The sequence below is a fragment of the Melanotaenia boesemani genome, chromosome 23, assembly GCF_017639745.1.
Source record: "Melanotaenia boesemani isolate fMelBoe1 chromosome 23, fMelBoe1.pri, whole genome shotgun sequence".
Taxonomy (NCBI): Eukaryota; Metazoa; Chordata; class Actinopteri; order Atheriniformes; family Melanotaeniidae; genus Melanotaenia; species Melanotaenia boesemani.
This window is the reverse complement of record NC_055704.1, coordinates 26,149,071-26,168,639: the sequence shown is the minus strand read 5'-3', so window position 1 is coordinate 26,168,639 and position 19,569 is coordinate 26,149,071. Positions and strand designations below refer to the sequence as shown.

At 40.0% G+C, this 19,569-nt stretch overlaps 1 protein-coding gene and 1 long non-coding RNA gene across 7 annotated transcripts in view; one reads left to right on the top strand and one right to left on the bottom strand.

Annotated features, from left to right (window-relative positions):
- The window catches only part of ppfia2 (PTPRF interacting protein alpha 2), a 211,515-nt gene that overhangs the window by 94,829 nt on the left and 97,117 nt on the right, over window positions 1-19,569 (bottom strand). The gene's annotated exons all lie outside the window — the stretch shown is intronic.
- Window positions 2,277-9,838, top strand: LOC121634422. Its single transcript, XR_006009230.1, has 3 exons — window positions 2,277-2,538; window positions 9,035-9,044; window positions 9,829-9,838. It is a non-coding gene; the product is annotated as an uncharacterized LOC121634422 (long non-coding RNA).

Genomic DNA, 19,569 nt, shown 5'->3' with positions numbered 1-19,569 from the left:
GAAAAGTAAGTGAAAGGAAGTCTGTTGCCAAGTGCCGAGGAAAGAAATAAATCTGATATTCTGACGCTACACACACTCTGCCCAAAGACTGGAGCCCAAACATGTACAAAACACAACAGAAAATGAACAAAACTATTCAAATAAAGGCAGCAACACTGGTATTTATCACCATGAGATCCTGCTGACCTCACACACTTCTAGTAGGTCAAGAGACATGATTAATGAGGTTATTTTGAGAACTCTGCTCAGTCTTTTGCTTCCATATTTGTTCAGAAGATCATGTCTGAAGCTTACGTTACTTTATACTGAATGACTGACTGAGATCAACTTTCTAACTGAAGTATAAAAAAAAGGATGACAAATTTAAGATTGGTCTGAGCCACAATATGCTGAAAAGAGAAGCTTAGTGGACTTCACTGGGAATGCTGTGTGTATGTGCAGTAATCAACCAAAAACATGACAGTTTTCCTAACAGATGTTTGCATCAGTGAGTAATGCAGCGCTTTCAGTTCATCAATGGAAACTTACAAAATCCTCCAGAGAAATGAGTTGTAGCTAAATTATTCATCTTCTGTGCAAGTTTTAGGAATTTAACTGATCAAATAATGTTTCTTTCAAACCGTGCAAGTTGCATCTAAGATGATCAGTGAGATACTTTAGTCAGCTGCATTAATAAATCATAAGAGCACATTCTCTTTGGTTTGAGCTAAATTATTCAGGGCAGTTTAACAAATGGCGAAACTCTGAATCATTGATATTTTATCCAGTGCAGTTATATCTGTAATGTTAGTACCCATTCTAAATGATGAAGCTGGGTAAATAAACAGCAGGGATAATTACCAGCCCATAGCTTTAGCCACGATTTTATTGAAGACCTTGGAGAGGGCTATACTGAATAATTTCGGACATTTTTTATTTGCCAGTGACAACCAGTTTTCTTTAAATCTAAATGTGACTCATATGTGTTCTTCATCTTAAAGGAGATTTGAGATAAAAAATAAAAAACATAAAAAATATTTTTATGTGTTTAATGGTTGCTTTAAAACTGTTTTCATTAAAATCATGGAAAGATATTTTATGTTATTTAACAAAGGAATTCCCAAATCTATAGTTCACAGGTTATAGACCAATGAAATGGGTCCTTAAATGGGTTTTTGTGAGCCTACACATGGGGAGACTTCACAGCTCTGGAGCAGAAGTTGTCTTTTAGTTTGTTGGTGCAAGTTTTTATGTTCCTGTACCGTTTCTCTGAATGAAGCGGTAAAAACAGTCCGTCGGCCGGGCGGGTGGGACCTGCAGCTATGTGTCTGGTCTTCTTCTGGACCCAGTATACTGAGGCCAGATCTTGGGGAGGGTATCCCATAATCTCCTGGGCTGTTTTAATTACCCATCCACATCGCTGTAGTGGGTCTCATCATTGTGCCTGAGATCCATCGCAGCAAACTTTACAACAGTGTTTGGGGGCCTTGTGGCATAACCGTATTCAGGACCAAAGAGAACAACGTGCAGCCTCTTATTCTCACCACCTGAGACCTGATGGTGAGAGTCCCTGATCCAGTGACAGAGATAAGGACAGTCCCAGTTTCAATGCCAACTGAATCCCGAACTGAAGTCGACAAACAGCAGATGTTAGGGCACTGAAGATGGGCCAGGACTGAGTGAAGGAATGATGGCTGCACAGACCAGCCGAGATGACGGCCTTGATCCACTTCAGGAGACTCCTCTGCTGTGTCTTCTCACAATATGGCAGAGTATGGCACTAAAGGCGAAATAAGTAGTGTTGAGGCAAAAAGTTACTCTGTCAAGGATGAGGAGTCTGTTCTGAAGTGAAAATTGATTACAAGTTTATTGAACACAGGATGAAAATATAAAGAATAGAATTGCAATCCGAGACACTGTTCAGAGGTCTGACAGCACAGAGATCTGAACAGAATCTGATAAGAAACACGCATGCAGCATCTTTTAAGCAGAATGATCAGTCACAACACATCATGAAATACAAACAAAGAGATTGTCTGTTCCTCACACAGGATTAGACACTTCAGCAAACCTAATGAGCTTTTTCAGTTTATTGAGCACGTAAACAACCCCAGTGACATTAAGGCAGGATGCCCTGCTGGGTCATCCTGAGGCGCCTGGCTGGTATCAGATAAGTCACACAGGTCAGAGCGAACTGTTCTAAAGAATGCATGATAGCAACAGGCTACTCAGGATTAAACTCAATTACCAAACAATCTGTTTACCCTGAGAGTGATCAGTAGACACAATATAATAAAGGGAATAATATGAAATTTCCCCAACAATTCCCCTCTTTTGATCATAATGAAACCCATTTCATATTGATCACATCAGAAAAGAAAATTTCATAAGATTAAAGCATAAAAGGAAAAACACAAGAATGCATCAAACAAGGATAACCACTGGAGCAGAGTTGTACAGTGGATAAAAAAGGAGAACACCACAATCAACTAGTGAACCCAAAACTCTTACGGTGTCATCAACCCGCTAATGAACACATAAAAACAAAGAAACAAAACAGTAGCATTGACACCTAGTGTTTCAAATCAGAACTGCAGTCGAAAGAGAAACAAAGCGCCAGCAAACATCATGATGACGAGCAAAGATGATTCACACACAGTAAGTTGCTATGCTTTGCAATGCTAGCGCTAATTTCACGCGCTAATTTACGTTAGCATAAAATAGTGTAAACAAAAGCTACATTAATCAACAAATACCACTCAGCAGCTGTTTACCCTTAATCTCACTTAATAAATTAATTTGATAGTAATTTCATAAGTTTGGCACATGTGGGGAGTCACATATGATTGGTTAAGGAACCAGGAAGTAGGAAAGAGCTTGAACAAACATTGTTAACGTAGAGAGACAGATTGTTTGTAGGGAAGCTTCTTTTTATCCCTCACAACAAATGAGAACATTTTAAATTATTTTTACAGAAAAAATCCTAATTGCTCAGCCTTTAAGTACAATGCAATGAAGAGTAACATATGAAACAGGATCGTAAACTAGTATTTCTGATTTTTCACTATCTGGTATTGTTCTGAAAGTGTCTACTTCTCCTGGAACATTTTATAGCTCAAGACATGGACATTTACAGACTCACAGACTCAGGCACGTAGGTCGGTAGATACTAAACATGGGAGCTGTTTGTTTCTTTTTGTTTTATACAGCCCTAAATGGGTCTTTAATAAAGTGAACTGAATGAGCGAACTAATGAACAATAGTCTTTTATTTTTAGTCATAGCACTTTGCTCTCATGACACGAGGTGCGTTTCCATGACGCCTAGAACTGTGTAAAACCTAAATATCGCAATAAAAACCTGGTAATGGAAATACAAATTTAGACTAAATGTTTACGCTCTCATGAGATGTTTTTTCAGATGTGTTGATATAGAAGTATATTGCAAAAGGGTAATGGAAACACTTTTTCTGCATTTACACATCCCTGGACGTGACGTAGGAGGTCACATGACCAGTTCATTTCAAGCAAAGATGGCGCGGTATGAGTAGACGCAGGAGGAGACGGAAATCTTTTCGCAAATAATTAAAAAAAAGAACATTACTGCCATCCTTGGTAGCAAACAACAGCGTTTTACAAAGAATTAGAAATCTCGCAGGACGAGATTTTACGAGAATAACGGCTAACGCGCTAAACACAATCCAGTGGAAACACCTGCAAATCGCAGCTGGACTTTGTCGAAACTTTAGAAATATCTTTTATTTAGTGAAAAACTGTAATAGAAACACAGCTTCACACAGTATTTCTGCTTCCCAGCAGTATGTTGTACTACTTTCATCCAACCACCAGCACTGCTTCCACAACAAACTGAACTTCCACCTTAAAATCACTTGCTGCCCTCAGAGTCATTAAATAATTGCATGTCTCAACATTAGCATACTTAGCTATGTATGCTACTATTTCTAGGCCAGTCGAGACCTTCTGGGTTTATAAATAATGATCTGTGTTGCAGTCACTTCCCAGCTGTATTAGCTTGCAACCTCAGGAACCATAGTGTTTATTCTGTTAATGACATAACCAAAGCCTGAAGTACCAGTTTCCAAACAACTACTGCAAAGACGACTTCAAAGCTGAAGATCAAATCAAACCCAAGATTGGAAGAAATGTTAAACATCACACTGAGACATAATTATTAACACCAAAAATGATCAAAAACACAAGTAGCAGAGAGATGGCGTGCCTCTCTCCCCGGCCTCTGTTCCTCCTGCTGTATATCATGAATGTGAAGCCCCCCTCCTACGAGGCCCCCGCTTTGCTTCACCACGCTCGCTTGCCCTATCACGCCAGACAACGCCCTCTGCTAAGGTAGCCTTCCTCCACCTTTCTGAGCAACATTGGGATTTTTCTTCATGAAAATATTCAAATTCTTTTTTTAGCCCTCCTTCAACTTTCAATTCTTACTTTGCACAACCCCTAAACACATGAAGATTTAAAGCTGTCTTTAAAAACAATGAAACATACTAAAAATAATAACTGATGTCTTATCGATTGTACAGAGCTGCTCCTCCTTCACACTAATCTCCCACTTTCATTCCAGACACCCACGGGTGTGGCAAAGCCAGTCCGCCCATCTGAGCTGAGACTTACCGTCTCCACAGCAACAAAGGGTGGATGCTGAGGCCTTAGCACAATGGGCCTGTCAAAGTGCCTGTCATGTGGCAGGTGGTGCTCCGTCCTCTCGTGAGGACTGGAATGGCCTGCAGGGCCTGGTCAGAGCCACGCCATGCCGGACTAGCTGTCAGCTTGCATTAGCATGGATCACAAAGCTGACATCAGTCAGTGTTCTGTGTTGGTTTCAAGCTTATTAGAGTAATGCAGATAATTTATGTATAATATGACTTTAAAGTTGTTCCTCTTTAAGAAAAAAGAGCTATGTTTATCCCTTCTAAACAAGAGGAAAATTGATCATTTAACATCCACTAAACAGCCACTTTATTAGGTACACCACTTTGTTAACACAAATATCTACTCAGCCAGTCACGTGGCAGCATGTAGACGTGTAGACGTGGTGAAGACGACTTGCTGGAGTTCAAACTGAGCATCAGAAAGAGGACACAAGGGACTTTAAACAACTTTGAACGTGGCATGGTTGTTGGTCTGAGTATTTACTGGGATTTCCACCCACAACCATCTCCAGGGTTTCCAGAGATGGTCTGAAGAAAAGAAAATATCCAGAGCAGCAGTTGTCTGGACCAAAACAAGCGTTGTTGCTGACCATGTCCATCCCTTTATGACCACAGTGGAGCATCTTCTGATGCTACTTCCAGCAGGATAATGCACCATGTCACAAAGCTCAGATCATCTCCACCTGCTTTCTAGAACATGACCATGAGTTCACTGGACTCCAACGGCCTCCACAGCCACCAGATCTCAGTCCAGTAGAGCAGCTTTGGGATGTGGTGGAATGGGAGATTCTCATCATGGATGCAGCCGACAAACCTGCAGCAACTGTGTGATGCTGTCATGTCAATATGGAGAAAACCTCTGAAGGAGAAACGGGGTCCAACCCGGTACTAGCATAGTGGACCAGATGAAGTGAGTGTCGATTAATTAACAAAATGCTTATTGAAGATTACATTCTGTTTGTCAAATGAAACAGAAATTATGGTAAAACTAAATTAAGCCTGCAGAAACTGAAAATAAACCTGAGAAGATATCTATAGATGAAGTTCCTCTTCATTTATAGATATCTCTGCAAACTTTCTTCATAGTTGTTTTCATGAATCCTCAAACCCCCATATGCATTCAAAAAGGAGAGAAGAGTGCGTCTTATAAAGTGCTTGGCTAAAGTATAGTAGTACAAGAGGTACTTGACCACACACTTAACCTGTAGTGCAGCAGCAAACAACCTGAAGGCAGCCAATAAAAGGTTGTCAGATATTTAGAGGACTCAAGCTGAGCTCCAGTGAAAGAGGTGTCCAGGTTGCAGCCTGTTGCAAAAAATCAAGTTCTGAATGCAAATGTTTGTTTTAATAGATGCAGTTTGGACGTCTGGGCCCCACACTCAGGCTGAATGTTCATCGTATGATATAAAAGAAATATATTTCTGGTATTTGTATATATTAGGTGATAAATTGGATTATGAGTATATTTTCCCCAAACTGCAGTGAAAACAGAATATGCCACCACTTATGACCCAATTCTAAATTACAGCTTTAAACAAACTAAAAACTGTCTTCCAACAAAAATACTGCCTTGACACCTTGTTTAACGTATTTATAGCAGGAAGCAGGAGCTGGGTTGTTAGCTTCTAAATGCAGAAAGCTACATGTGATCTGTGCCCCTGCAACAGATTTCACACATTATATGAAAGTATATGTAAAAAGACCATCAAAAGGCATGCTACAATGACTGAGCCAGTAAGCACAACTTGTTTTATTATCATAATCTGAAAGCTGTAACAACTGTAACTTTCCATGTTATAATTGCTGTGCAGCTGGTAAAGTGGTTCAGGAACTCCCAGTTGCCCCGTCTCAGTCCTCTTCAGCGTTATTAGATGCTGTAACATTATGCTTTCATTAAAAGTCCTGAATGAATAGATGCTCACAGCTCACCGGCAGGGCTCTTCACTCAAAAGATCTTTTAAGAAAAACTATTTGACTCCCAGGATTGGGATGGAACCACCACAGCAGGTAAGACAGCTGTGAAGATCTGAGACAGTCAAGCTCCCTGCTTGCTTTCTGAGCAGAGACTCTCGTTAGGAGCCCGCCGTGAACACGCCTGTACGGAAAAGCATTAGTTGAGGTGGTGTTATCTCAGCTCAGGGGGTCTGTTTTCCTGCTGGATGATATGACGCAGTTCATCCCACGTGAGTTGGCAGGCAGATGTATTGATTTTAGATGACGGGAGGGCGGTGGCAGCTGCAGTGGGAACTCAGGCCTACAGGCTAAAAAACGGCTTCCGTTTGTTTAAAAGCCTGCTTTGAAACAGTTCGATAGCTGGGAAAGCAAAACGTACATCTGAGGACGAGTGAAAAGCCTCAGATGAACACATCCAGGCATACATTAACCTTACCCTTAAATCTACTGATTTCTGCCTCTCTTCTGTCTGCCATGCATCCTAAACCAATTGTCATGATTCACTTAAACATAACTGAATTCACAAATTAGGGTAATTTACTACATTCCCTTTATTTAGCTAGAATGACCAGTGGGTGACCTCAGCCCAAGATAACTGAAGGCAGTTATCTGGCTGGCTAGTTAGCTAGCTGACTTTTTAGTGGACACTGGAAGTCACAGGTCAGGGCATGTACAATAAAAAGCACCGACTTTCTTTTCACTTTATTTGGCATGTCTGGCTTATCTGGCACATTGCCTTCATTTATCCACTTACTACAAGACAACTCCTTTAAATCTACAGTAAAGGTCAGAGCCCTGAGATTACCACACCGCATAGATTTCTTAATGCAACGACAACGTGACTCAAGAGAAAGAAAGAGCATAAAGTTGCCAAATGATCACTAAATTATCTTTAACTCCAGCAGTGTTGTTTAAATATACTTTTTCTTATAAGAATTGCTGCTTTAGTCTATATTTGGAGAGCAGTTTAACCCTTAAAACTGCACTAGATCTGTGGCGTCCCAGAACTATATTGTTTATATTATCAACAGGAGCGGTGGTGTGTATCTCTGTGGGGTAAATGTGATGGATATGTAACCCTTCAGCTGATCTACAGAAGTTTTCCAGGCATTTCTATCCCATCCAGGAGGTTTACAATCCAGCCACTAAATGTAGTTTTATTCAGAGACTCTATCTGGTAAATCCACAATGATCCATGATAACAGCTTTATTTATCACATTTCACCATAAAAACATCACCATCACTACTATGTTGCTAAGAGACCTCTATTTAGACCTGGACATGATGATGAAGCCACTTCCTGTCAGACTTTCCACCAATCAGAGAGCTTAGATTGACGGTAACGTCCAATCAGGAGCAGCCAAAGATCAACCAGTGAGCAGAAAGTTCTATGTGTGTGTGAAAAGAAGAAAAATAATGCTCCTCTATGGCTGGAATAAAGCCAAGAAGACGTTTCTGATGCACGGTGGCGCCACAAAGCAGCTGAGCTGGAGTTGGTTTAGTGAGGATAGCAGGTAAATAGTAGCAGGAATAACTGGAAATGAGGAAAAAGTGGAAACATGGAAATAGTTTCTGTTGTGTGTTTGTTTCAATAACAATATTTTTTCTCCTGAAAGCCAAGACTTGAGAGAACGATGAGATGAGAAAAGGTTTGGTCACTGTTGATCTGTGTGTTATTTCTACAAAGTTCTGTTAGTAATAAATTCTGCTTTCTTCTTATGGTCGACCTTTATGCTGCTACATCTATTCATACATTCATTTTACATCATTTTACCTCCCAATCTGACAGCTGAAGCCGTCCTGGGTGCTGACTGGAATAAGAAAAATTGGGGTTTTAAGGGTTAAATGGAAATAAAACTAAAACTGATGTTTTTGTGTCAACTACATAGCTTAGATTTGCTCTAATGAGCATGCAGAGAGTGGTAGCAACAGTAGAACAGTCAAAGCAGTGTAATTGAACGCAGCAAAGATTTTATTGGCAATGCATTATTCACACGGCCTAGTGCATGCTGTAATGCCTTATGAGCAGGACTGCAGGGGATATATTGTGTTACAAGAGTGTTTTAGTAAAGAAACAGGGATTTTTAAAGTCCAACAAAACAGGATTTTATTGGAAACACAAGGTCACAGGACTCCGAATGGATTGCCCTTTAATCCACCCTGCACACTCATGGGTTGAAGACAAAACTGAGATGTATGTTACTAACAGAGAAGTGGGAAGGCGGTCGTAAGACCAAAATACAGAGATGTAAAGCTAATGACTGAATACAGGAGGGCCCGACACATCCCACTGCCCCCTAATACCGAGCCTGTCCGAGCTGTAAAATTATAGAGGAGCGCTTTATGGACGGGGCCTCCAGCTTCAGCACCACGGACAGCGTATATCCATTTTCCCAGATGGAGAGGTGGAAGGAAAAGTTGGAAACAAGTCAAGTTCCAAGTCAATGGAACAATATTAAAGAAGATAAAAGTTTCTCTCAGTTTCATCAAGTCATTCTTGCTCTGATGGAAATGAAAGCTTGTAAAAATCACACTGAAGCCACAGCTTACACTGTATGAATATTAATAAACAGGCGTGCCAAAGAGGACATTGAGACTGGGGACAGAACTGTTGGGAAAGCAATACGTTTTACTATTTTTTAAATTTACGTCTTCAAAATGGTTCAAAGTTCTTTCATTACAAATAAAACCCGGCCTGGAGGAGAGAGTAAAGCAGCAGCTGTGACAAATACGCTGACGGTGGGGCTTCACATGGGCGAGGCCGGGATGTGACCCTGTTCAGATGTGCATTACAGGCAGAATGGGGACATTTTGTGCATGAAACTTCACAAGAACTCAAAGTAAGAGGAATTTTATATTGAAGAGATAGGAGGGACAAATGACTATGTGTACACTTATTAGCCAATTTATTAGGTACACCTGTTAGATTGCTTGTTAACACTAACATCTAATCAGCCAATCACATGGCAGCAACTCAACACATCTTGTTTTGTAGACGTGGTGAAGATGACTTGCTGGAGTATAACCTGAGCTTCAGAATGAGGAGGAAAGGGGATTTAAGAGGCTTTGAACGTGGCATGGTTGCTGGTCTGAGTATTTACTGGGATTTCCACCCACAACCATCTCCAGGGTTTCCAGAGATGGTCTGAAGAAGAGAAAACATCCAGAGCAGCAGTTGTCTGGACCAGGATGTCTGGTTGATGTCAGAGGAGAATGGGCAGACTGGTTGGAGATGATAGAAAGACAACAGGAAGTCCAGTCAGCACTGGTTCCAACCAAGCTCTGCAGAACAGCATCTCTGAACACACACACGTCCAGCCTGGAAGCAGATGGGCTCCAGCAGCAGAAGACACACCGGGTCCTCCTGCCAGCTAAGAACAGGAAACTGAGGCTACAATTCACACACTCACCAACACTGGACAATAGAAGATGGAGAAACGTTGCTGGTCTGATGATCTTTTGGACATTTTTACAAATCAAACTTTGTCTGTTAAGAAAGCAACTTTTTCCTTATTGTCCACTTCAGACTTTTTTAAGATCTTTATCCTACGGAATTGACACATTTCTTATTTTACTGAACGCACAAAACAGTTCTCAGTTTTTTCATGACCCGAGTTAAACCTTGGAAGGAAGAAAAGATAAATTCAGAATTTTGCATTTTGTAAAGCTTCACACTTTTACCCTTTCTTCTCCACAAGTAGGCTAAAAGAGATCAGACAGCTGCAGTGAGCCAAGCAGAGACTTACATCATAATTGCATCAATGAAGAGAGGTTGTTGCCTTACTAGAGTCTATTGAAGTGAGTGGCCTGTGTTTGAGTGTGTGTGTGTGTGTGTGTGAGCATGTTATTGAAAGAGCATGAGGGTGTAAGCTCTGTAATGTATCAAACATGCTTCACTGTTCAACATATGCTAACTCTGGCTGATAACAGCAGGAGATTAAAGGCTGATGTGTGAAAGAGGAGAAGAAACGCTGTTGCATGAAGGATTTTTTGTTACAGACAGCAAATGATACGATAAAATCAGCAGTAATTTGGCACATCGTGCCTTAAACTTCACCACTATGCTTAATACACACTGCTTTATACTGGCACCTTTGATGATTTAAAAGGAATCCCAGATTGCTTAGTCATGATCCTGAAACACTTAAATAAAAAAACTTTGTTAAAAAATGATGGAATCACCAAAAGAAATCACAGATCAGAATTTAGAATTCTTTGTTTGGATCAAGAAGAAAAACTATGTATGGAAGTGTCAATATGCTAATGAATCTGTAGGTAAAAGAGTTTTTACTGAACTTAGCGAGCTGTCTGGAAGACTGATTTACAGAAAATGTGAGTTCTCTGTTAAAATAATGAAGAGATCATCTGAAGCTGAATAAAGACGAAGAGATGATCACAAAAGGAAAACACAGTTTGCCAAAGATGATTTCAAAGCATCAGGTCAGGCCTAAAAATAGAAAATACACAAGAAAAGAAATGAAATAGTTCAAACAGAAACAGCTAAAACAAGCCAGAGAAGAAAGATCTGTGCATTCATAATAACTCACTTTGTCTTCATTTTTCATCATAAATAGTTAAAATTAGAGAAATTTTATTTCATTTATCTGAGGTCTGTTTTAATGAGTTGTGTCATATGTTACTGAATATTATTAGTATTTGTTTACATTTTTATTTGCTAACTAAAATAATTCAATGAACATCTTCAGTTCCAGGAATGTTATTTGTTCTAGTAGACGCAGGGATTTTCATGCAAATGGCAAATCTTCATAGGAAATGTTATGTGTAAAACTTCAGGAGGTTAGTGGTGGATTATTTCTCTGTTGTAAGAACGCTACTGGGTAATAAATCTAACCTTTCTAGGCTTTTTATTTATCTTTTAAATGGAGCCATATTTGTAAGGAAAATGCATCTGTGGGACGAACAGCAGAAAGGAGACTTGCCAAATCTTGGCTACCAAAGCCAAACCAACCCTTATTTCTAGCACTGATCTCGTTCAGTAATGTTTATTGGTCTGGATGATCGAAGTCTGCAGACAAATGTCATTTCTACAGCAGGGGTTTCTGTACCAAGCGCTGGAGTGAGGAAGCAGTCTCCTTGTGGTCTCATCTTTGCTGCCTGACTGACATGACCCATTATCTGGCCTTCAACATGGAGATGGTAACAAGGCTCACTCCAAATAACTCTACAGCTTAGTTTTGCAGAACAGAAGCTTGAAGAAGCAGAAACCAGCCGACTGTGGCAGGGTCGATGACACCGTCAGGTGCTGCCAATCAGGTGTCTGATTGGCTCTCGACTGTCAGGAGCTGGGGTACCAGAAGTTTAAAGCAACAGCACAATCAGCTGTTTGTTACTGACAGAGAAAATGTGGAATGTTTTCCATGGCACAACCCACATACTCAACTGCTACTCATCACATAAATGCATTTTCCTTACAAATATGGCTCCATGTGCCTGTGAAATAAACAGGCTTTCAAATAGTTTAAGAAATAATCCCCCGAACACTAATTTCCTTACTTTTTGTGCCACGTTTATATTTGGTATTTACCATATGTTAGTCCCACTTGAGGTAGTTTGGGAATTCTGTAATTTTCCTCTGATTTCCAGACATACAGAATGCCGGGAATCAGGGTAAAAAAAACACAAAGATATACAGAATGTTACTGATTAGTCCATCAACAAAATTAGCTTCATTATCAAAGGGAAAAAAACAATCCACGTTCTCATTATTTAGGTTTTGATGAAAAAACTTCTTAAGTGCAATTTCCATCTTCATATCTACTGTTTCCTGTAAAAACTCATGTTAAGAGGAGGTCGGTTTAGTTTCTCTTTTACATGCATTTCACAGAAAGACTAACGATTTGTGAACTTTATCCTTCACTTCTTTCCGTCTCTTCTTCACACACATACCCGTCCACACATGCTGGTATGCATCGGCCTCTTGCTTTCGAAAGCACGCTCATCCCTTTAATCGGTGTGGAATCCATCAAAGTGGGTCAAACTCCCTTCCCCATCTGCCCCGGCCAGATTTTTAAATGCACGAGGGCTGATTAAAAAAAGACCAAGAAAATAGGACAAAGCCAACAACATACACATGTGTACATATCACTCAGCAGACACGCTCTAAAAGGGAGGACTGTGTGAGTGTGTGCTGGTGAGGATGTTGGGAACATTTGGAGGCTATTACAATGTGTCAGCACATAAAATAAAAGGTCAAACACTCTGACTTCAATCTGTCGCCTGGGCATCAATTTGTCGTGTGTGTAGCAATTTGCATACAACCACCTTTCGCTGTTCCATCATTCATCCCTGCACACATGACACAGGGAGGGTGGGGAATGTGAGGAAGGGAGGGGGAGTGTGTGACAGGGTGCTGGCTGGGTGAGACAGCTGGGGGTGATAAGCTTGCTTCCACAGCTGGGTGGTGTTACTGAGTGTATTTGTACATGGGTGATGCATCAGTTACAAATTTCTCCTTTTCCTTCTTTCTTTACAGTCTTGTGTGTTTTCATGCATGTTGCCATGGTTACATTCACTGTGAGATCACTACAGAAATAGAAATGGCAACAGAAATAGTTGTGATGATCAGGCAGATGCACAGCCGGTGAAAAAAGCTTCCAGTTTGTTCTTCAACCTGTAGCATGACCGCGGCATCATGTGACTGCGGTGTCGCCACAGTCGGTTGAATGCAGAGATCATCAAAAAGGGCAAGACCTCGCATTTAGTCTGTCACCGTGCAACACGAACGGGGATTTCCAAGATTAAGCATTGGCATAGATAGAGAGGTGACTTACATCCACAATATGTTTAACAGGATGAAAAGCATAAAAATAACTGCAAATCTTTCAGTAATGATTTAATCTGGTAGCGTCACATGGCTGCAAGCAAAAAATAGAGCATTATCAGTTGTGTGTTCAAGCACCGATCTGAATATAACACACATCTACTTCAACGTTTTCAGACTTTGAAAAAATATCCACATACCTGCATTTTTAAAACACCTGATTATTAAAATCAGGCTTGAACTTATTTTCAACTAACTGGTATTTTGCAGTTGTTACAGTCCTGATCATATGCTCTCAAAAAGTATAAAAACAAGAAATACAGGATTTGATTACAGACAAATTACAGATAGAGCCATGACGTGATATAAGGTTTTAAATATGACTGTATTTCATTTAGATTCAGTTAAGTGTAATTCTGTTATTTGTACTTCACCAAATCACTACAAAGTCATCTCAAGGCACTTTTACATAAAGTCTTACTCAGTCCAATCCACTGTAGTCCAATTACAATCCAATTAAAACAACTCCATTAAATGATCCGCATTAGTCCATAATAAGTGAGACCATGTTTTCCAATTATAAAAAAATAAACCAACGGATTGCATCAAATCTTCTCTTTGCTTCAATCCTCCTTCCTGAGCTGCACGAGGAGACGGTGGAGGGTTCACTGTCTTTCTCTTGTTGTCTTACAAGAGCAAGTTATTTTATGAAACAGGACTTTAGACCAGTATGGTTGTCATGACCACACAGCGCTACAGCCACAGAGTTTGAATGTTCTTAGAAATGACAGAGAATTAAGCGACCATTCTCCTCAACCCCCAGGAGGTGTTCAGTGTTGGCCGACATCATGCTACCAGCATTAACAAATACACACTGGTACTTTTCCATTTATTTCCTAGTGATCAGTAGCTGCAGAAAGAACATTCCTTCTGTGTATTTTCAGATTAGTGCTGTATGAGCAATGATGTACAGTTAACTACAACTCTGTTGTAAACACTTAAACTTAAGAAATCAAATCTGTTAATAGTTTTTATAAATCCATTCTTCTTTTTGTGTGCACTGGAAATATCAAGATGTACCATCACGTCAGTGCTGGAGGCAGACCTATTTATAATGAACCAAACACAAGCTTTCAATTAAATTAACTTTATTCGTATAGCTCCGATTTACATCAAAAATCACCTTAAGGATACTAACCAAATCAATCAAATTATAACCCAGTTCAATCAAAGTAATTGTGATCCTATTGTAATCCAATTAAGGTTAAAGTATTATAATCCTAAATAATTCAGTTCATTATTCATATTACTGTCATTATATAATATCAACGCATACAAAACTGCCTGGGGATTAACTGGGAGATTTCTAATGAAAGAAAAAAATTCTGCTCATTTAAACGGCTGTCTTCTGTCACAGAATGATGATCATGTCCTCCAGGCCTCTGTGTGCTTCTGAAGCCCACACATGACGACTGGGCTGCTGTGGGCTGGAGTCGTCTTCAACCCAGGGGTTCAAAGTGCAGAACCACAACACCGCTTGAATTCAGTGTGTGGAGCTGCTTGCCCTGGGGGTGTTGACCAGCTCCGAAACAGTGCTCGAGAGGGGGGACATACAGCTGCATGTTCTATGTAAATAACTACAAAAGCTGAGCACGTATAGAACCAGTCGCTTTGTGTGACTTTCTGACCACAAAAATGTGTGTTTCCGACTCATTTTGATGGACCAGTGACATTTATTATGTATATTTCTGGAGCCGACGTTGCCATGCACGTCCAGACAAACCACATTTCACAACTTCTTCCTCTGAGACGCCCCGTCACTTTACAGAAGCGTTTCACTTTACACACCACGTCACACACCAGCAACTGGCTATCAACACACTGGCCATTTTCAAAGCACATCACAGCTGATTTATCAAAGAACTACGAGAGGAAAAGATATTGGAGTAAACCAGAAAAGAAAGAGAAAAAAAGAGAACACGGAATTGTAATTTTCCTTTGGTATAAATAAACAATATTTCATGTCATTCATTTCAAGAGATAAGACAAGAGTCAACATCAGACTGACTTTTACTGGCTGGAGAGATCTCGGAGTAGAGGCAGAATGTAATGTCTCAATGTTCATTTAAGAGACATAAAAGAGGCAGCACTGCAGACAGGGGTGCTCTGCACAACCATTAAAAACAAAGCGGCTTCTTCTTTGTTCCTGTAACTGTTCACACATCAACTATTCTGCTCAGCACCACCCCTACTGTTTCAGATGGTGCTGGAAGCAGGCTTGGAAGAGCCTGAATACAAAACAAACTATACACGCAGGAAACAAACAGAAGGCTCCATATCCATCTTAATGTAGAGCATAAATGAGCCTTTAGCCGTCGTTAGAGGGAAAGGTTCAGTAGTGCTTCTTCAGCGTGGAATTGTCCATCACTTGGAAAGTACTGCTCATGGTACACTGGATGAAAACCTCCCCACACAGCAGCAGATTCCAGTCACAAAAAAATTCCTGTTTAAAACTGGAAATGCCCTGTAGTCCGGAAGAAGACGGATCCATGTTCTGCTGCATCCTGGTCTGTAACTGATGCTCTGCTGTCGGACTGAAACTCTACTGTAGCTGGACACAAGGCAGATACAACTGACGTTCACTTCTGCAGCTGTTTACAAAGCTGTTCAGTTAACACACACTGTACTTAAACAACTCGTGTTATTGTGTGGAAGCTGCTGAATATCCTTGTTTTTAAGCACCATGTCTCCTGATCTCCATTCACAGGTAAACTGCACCTTTGGCACCATCTCATACCAGAGCAATCAGGTCTCAAGGGTTTCTGTTGAGCCAAAAGCTTAAGTCATAAGCACCCAAAGAGACCATGATCATCCCCAAAAAGTGTCGGTGAGAACACTATTGGACCATCCATACTTTTGCTAACCTCCCTTTACACTCATAAATGTGTCTGTTGGGCTTCTAAGCATGTAGGTGTAATATATGCACCTGTATATTTAACAGAGTAACAGACTATTTCCCATTCCTGTATTCATCATGAATATACTAAATAAAACTTTTAAACATTTTGCATGGATGAAAACATCAAGCAGTTTTTTTTCCATTAAAATCAGAACATGCAGACACATCATTCACGTTTTCTGCCAAGGCCTGAACAGGAACCCTCAGTCAGACAGTTAAAGGAAGGTCTGATTAAAAGCCTTAGTTCAGGCTGATGAACCTCATCTCTAAAGCCATCAACGTCTGAAATACCAGTTTAGTAAAATGAAAACATCTCCTTACCATATATGATATACATCTGACAATATGAATAAAAGTTAACTACCAACATAAGCACAGGTTTGCCTGAAACCTAATGAGATTAGTTTTTCATTCTTACTCCCGTCTTATTATCCAGTTTCTTTCAATTAACTCATGACCCCGTCTCTGTAATAATGCCCTCTGTTGCTGGAAGACACAGGGTCATGTGTACCGTTACTGTGGAAAACAAAGCATCTAGCACAGAGCAAGAAAAAGGCTTTTAACTAAAGAGATTAAATCACATGGAGAGCTAATGTGAAACCCAAGGGCAAAACACTGGGCAGTAATTATGTGTCATTTTTCAGGAGGCTCAGCGCGTACAAACTGTGTGACAGGGAGACAAACAATGGATATAAGTACAAGGACATAAACAAAGCAACTTATAATAATCTTTTGGGTAATTATGAAGAAACTGATTTCATGTCAAAGTGCCACTCAAAATGGAAAAAGAGATATTGTTATTGTCCCCTGGATGAGTCTGTAAATTTGTCTCATTGCAAGTGGAAATAATACGTCAATTCCGCTGAAGCTGCTAGATAATAGTATCCAAAACAATAAATGTCAAAACTGGTTGGAAAGTATCAGCATAGGGCATCAGGAAAGACGGAATTATACTGATTCCTAGAAAACATATAAAGAATTACGTACCATAACCCTGGAGTCACAGACATGATAAAATCATAAACATGAAACGTCAGTAACAGCAAATCAAATGAAAACATTTGTAGTCGGATGTTCGCCGGCTCTAATTCCACAAAGAGGGAGCAGTCTTCAGAAAAAACAACTTTTTTTTTCCAGTATAAAAGTTAGAGATGGGTGGAATGGCCAAAATGACAAGAAACTGTATTTTTCTAAATGAAAAGAGATTTTTATTAACTGAGCCAGTGGCAGAACTGACTACTGCAGTAGATCAGCTAAGAGCCTGTTCTTTTCTAACAAAACAAGAACATCTTAATGTTTCCAGAGTCTTGATCAAGTCCCTGAACCAGAAATAAATGAAAACAGGTCTTTGGCTGCATGGATTGTGATGCTTCTCTTGATTTACCTCGTTTTTGTTTTGTTTTGGTTTTCCTTTGTAAAAGGCAGATGTACAGGATACCCACAAATAAGACAAAAGTTTTTGATAGAAAGACCTGATTAGACCTCATTTAGGAGTGTAGGAAGGCAGAGCAACTTGAAATGCAACCCAATCAGACATCATCTCTGATGGTACAACTAGCTCAGATGCTGCATTAGTTTAATGAGAACAGAAACTTTCTAAAGAAAACGTGTATCCTGAACTCCACATGAAGCTAAACATGCTAAAGCTAATGTTATATCAAGGGCTACAAGTACTTTTGCAAGGCTGCAAATTTAAGGATGCCACAGCTGTTATGCTAGCATTGCAAACTATAGAAATAAACTAATGATGAAGGCCCATGAAGACCAGAGAATAAATTCCTCTGCTCTCTCAGAGCAGCTACAAGCCTTTAATCTGAGATGGAAAACAACAAATTGACTTGCATATCTTGAGATATGAATGTAAGGATAAGTTACAGACAGCATCAGATAACAGTTGGCTACAGAGTGCAGTGCAGATGAGGCGATGTTTTATTTAGTTTACTAAGAGTCGCATGATTCAGATGACGTTAACTAAAGAGACAATTCAGTCATTATACTGCTAACTCAATTTTAAACATCACTGTTTTCTTAGCATAAAAGCGGGAACCTGCAGTGGAAAATGTTTTAGTCTAGATACTCACAAGACTACCACAAGACTTCCAGCTTCTCACCAGAAAAAAAACCCAGAGAGCAGAACAGTTGTAGCTCCGTCTCGACTGACTTTCTCCAGCAAGAGTCGCTGCATGACGATGACATTACATGAACACTTCCTGCTTTAATCATGGCCATCAGCAGGGGTTTTCAGCGTATCTCCATGACTTCCTAATGCAGCACAGTCTTGTTCTGAGCATTAAACTTGTGTCACATCAAAAAGATTGAGAAGTTAAGACTCTGCTGTGACCCAGCTACCATGGTCCAGTGGCTTCAGAGCACTGAGAACCAGTCATTTCCCCACAGGGGGGATTTCAGAGAATGTCACTCTAACACCAGCAGACAGTTTATCACCCAGAAGGCGCAGCTGAAGCTTAGGGAAGAAACCTGCTTTGCAATTTCATTCAGTTTGCTCCAGCCAATTTATACCTGCAAACTAGGAAGAGCAATCTGATAAAATGAGCACCAATAAAGTCTGAGAACAGCTGTGGTACAAGCAAGTACAGTGCAACAATGCATCATATTACTACTGCAGGGCTGAGCAGCAAAGCAGCAACTTTCCCGACGGTTAAGGGGGATTTCCTGAAACTATCTTCTGTGAGCCAGGATCTCTTTGATTTTCTGATATGAGACTTTTCCTACAACAGGTACAAGCCCCCGGGGAGACTTTCTGGACTAATGATGTGAGAAGAAAAAGGAAAAACTGACAAAAACAGGAGAGTAAAATCTTCTAATGTTTAAGCCACAGAAGCTCATAGTTAAAGGGCAGATGGATGAAATGTTTGATGAGATGATTTTAGGTAGAAAGATAATGATGCAGTGTCTTATTGAGCGTAAATAATAAGAGCTGAAGAGATGTTTGTTTTCTACAACTCCAATCCAAAAAAGTTGGGAGGTGGTATAAAATGTAAATAAAAACAAAATGCAATGTTTTTCACATCTTATCAAACTATCATTTAATCCCAATAGAACAAAAACAACATATCAGATGTTGAAACTGAGACATTTTACCATTTCATGGAAAATATTTTTATTTTTATCTGATGGCAGCAACACATCCGACATGGTGATTTTACTTCAAATACTCCTCCAATTGTTCTTGTTCTTGACTTTCCCAGTTAC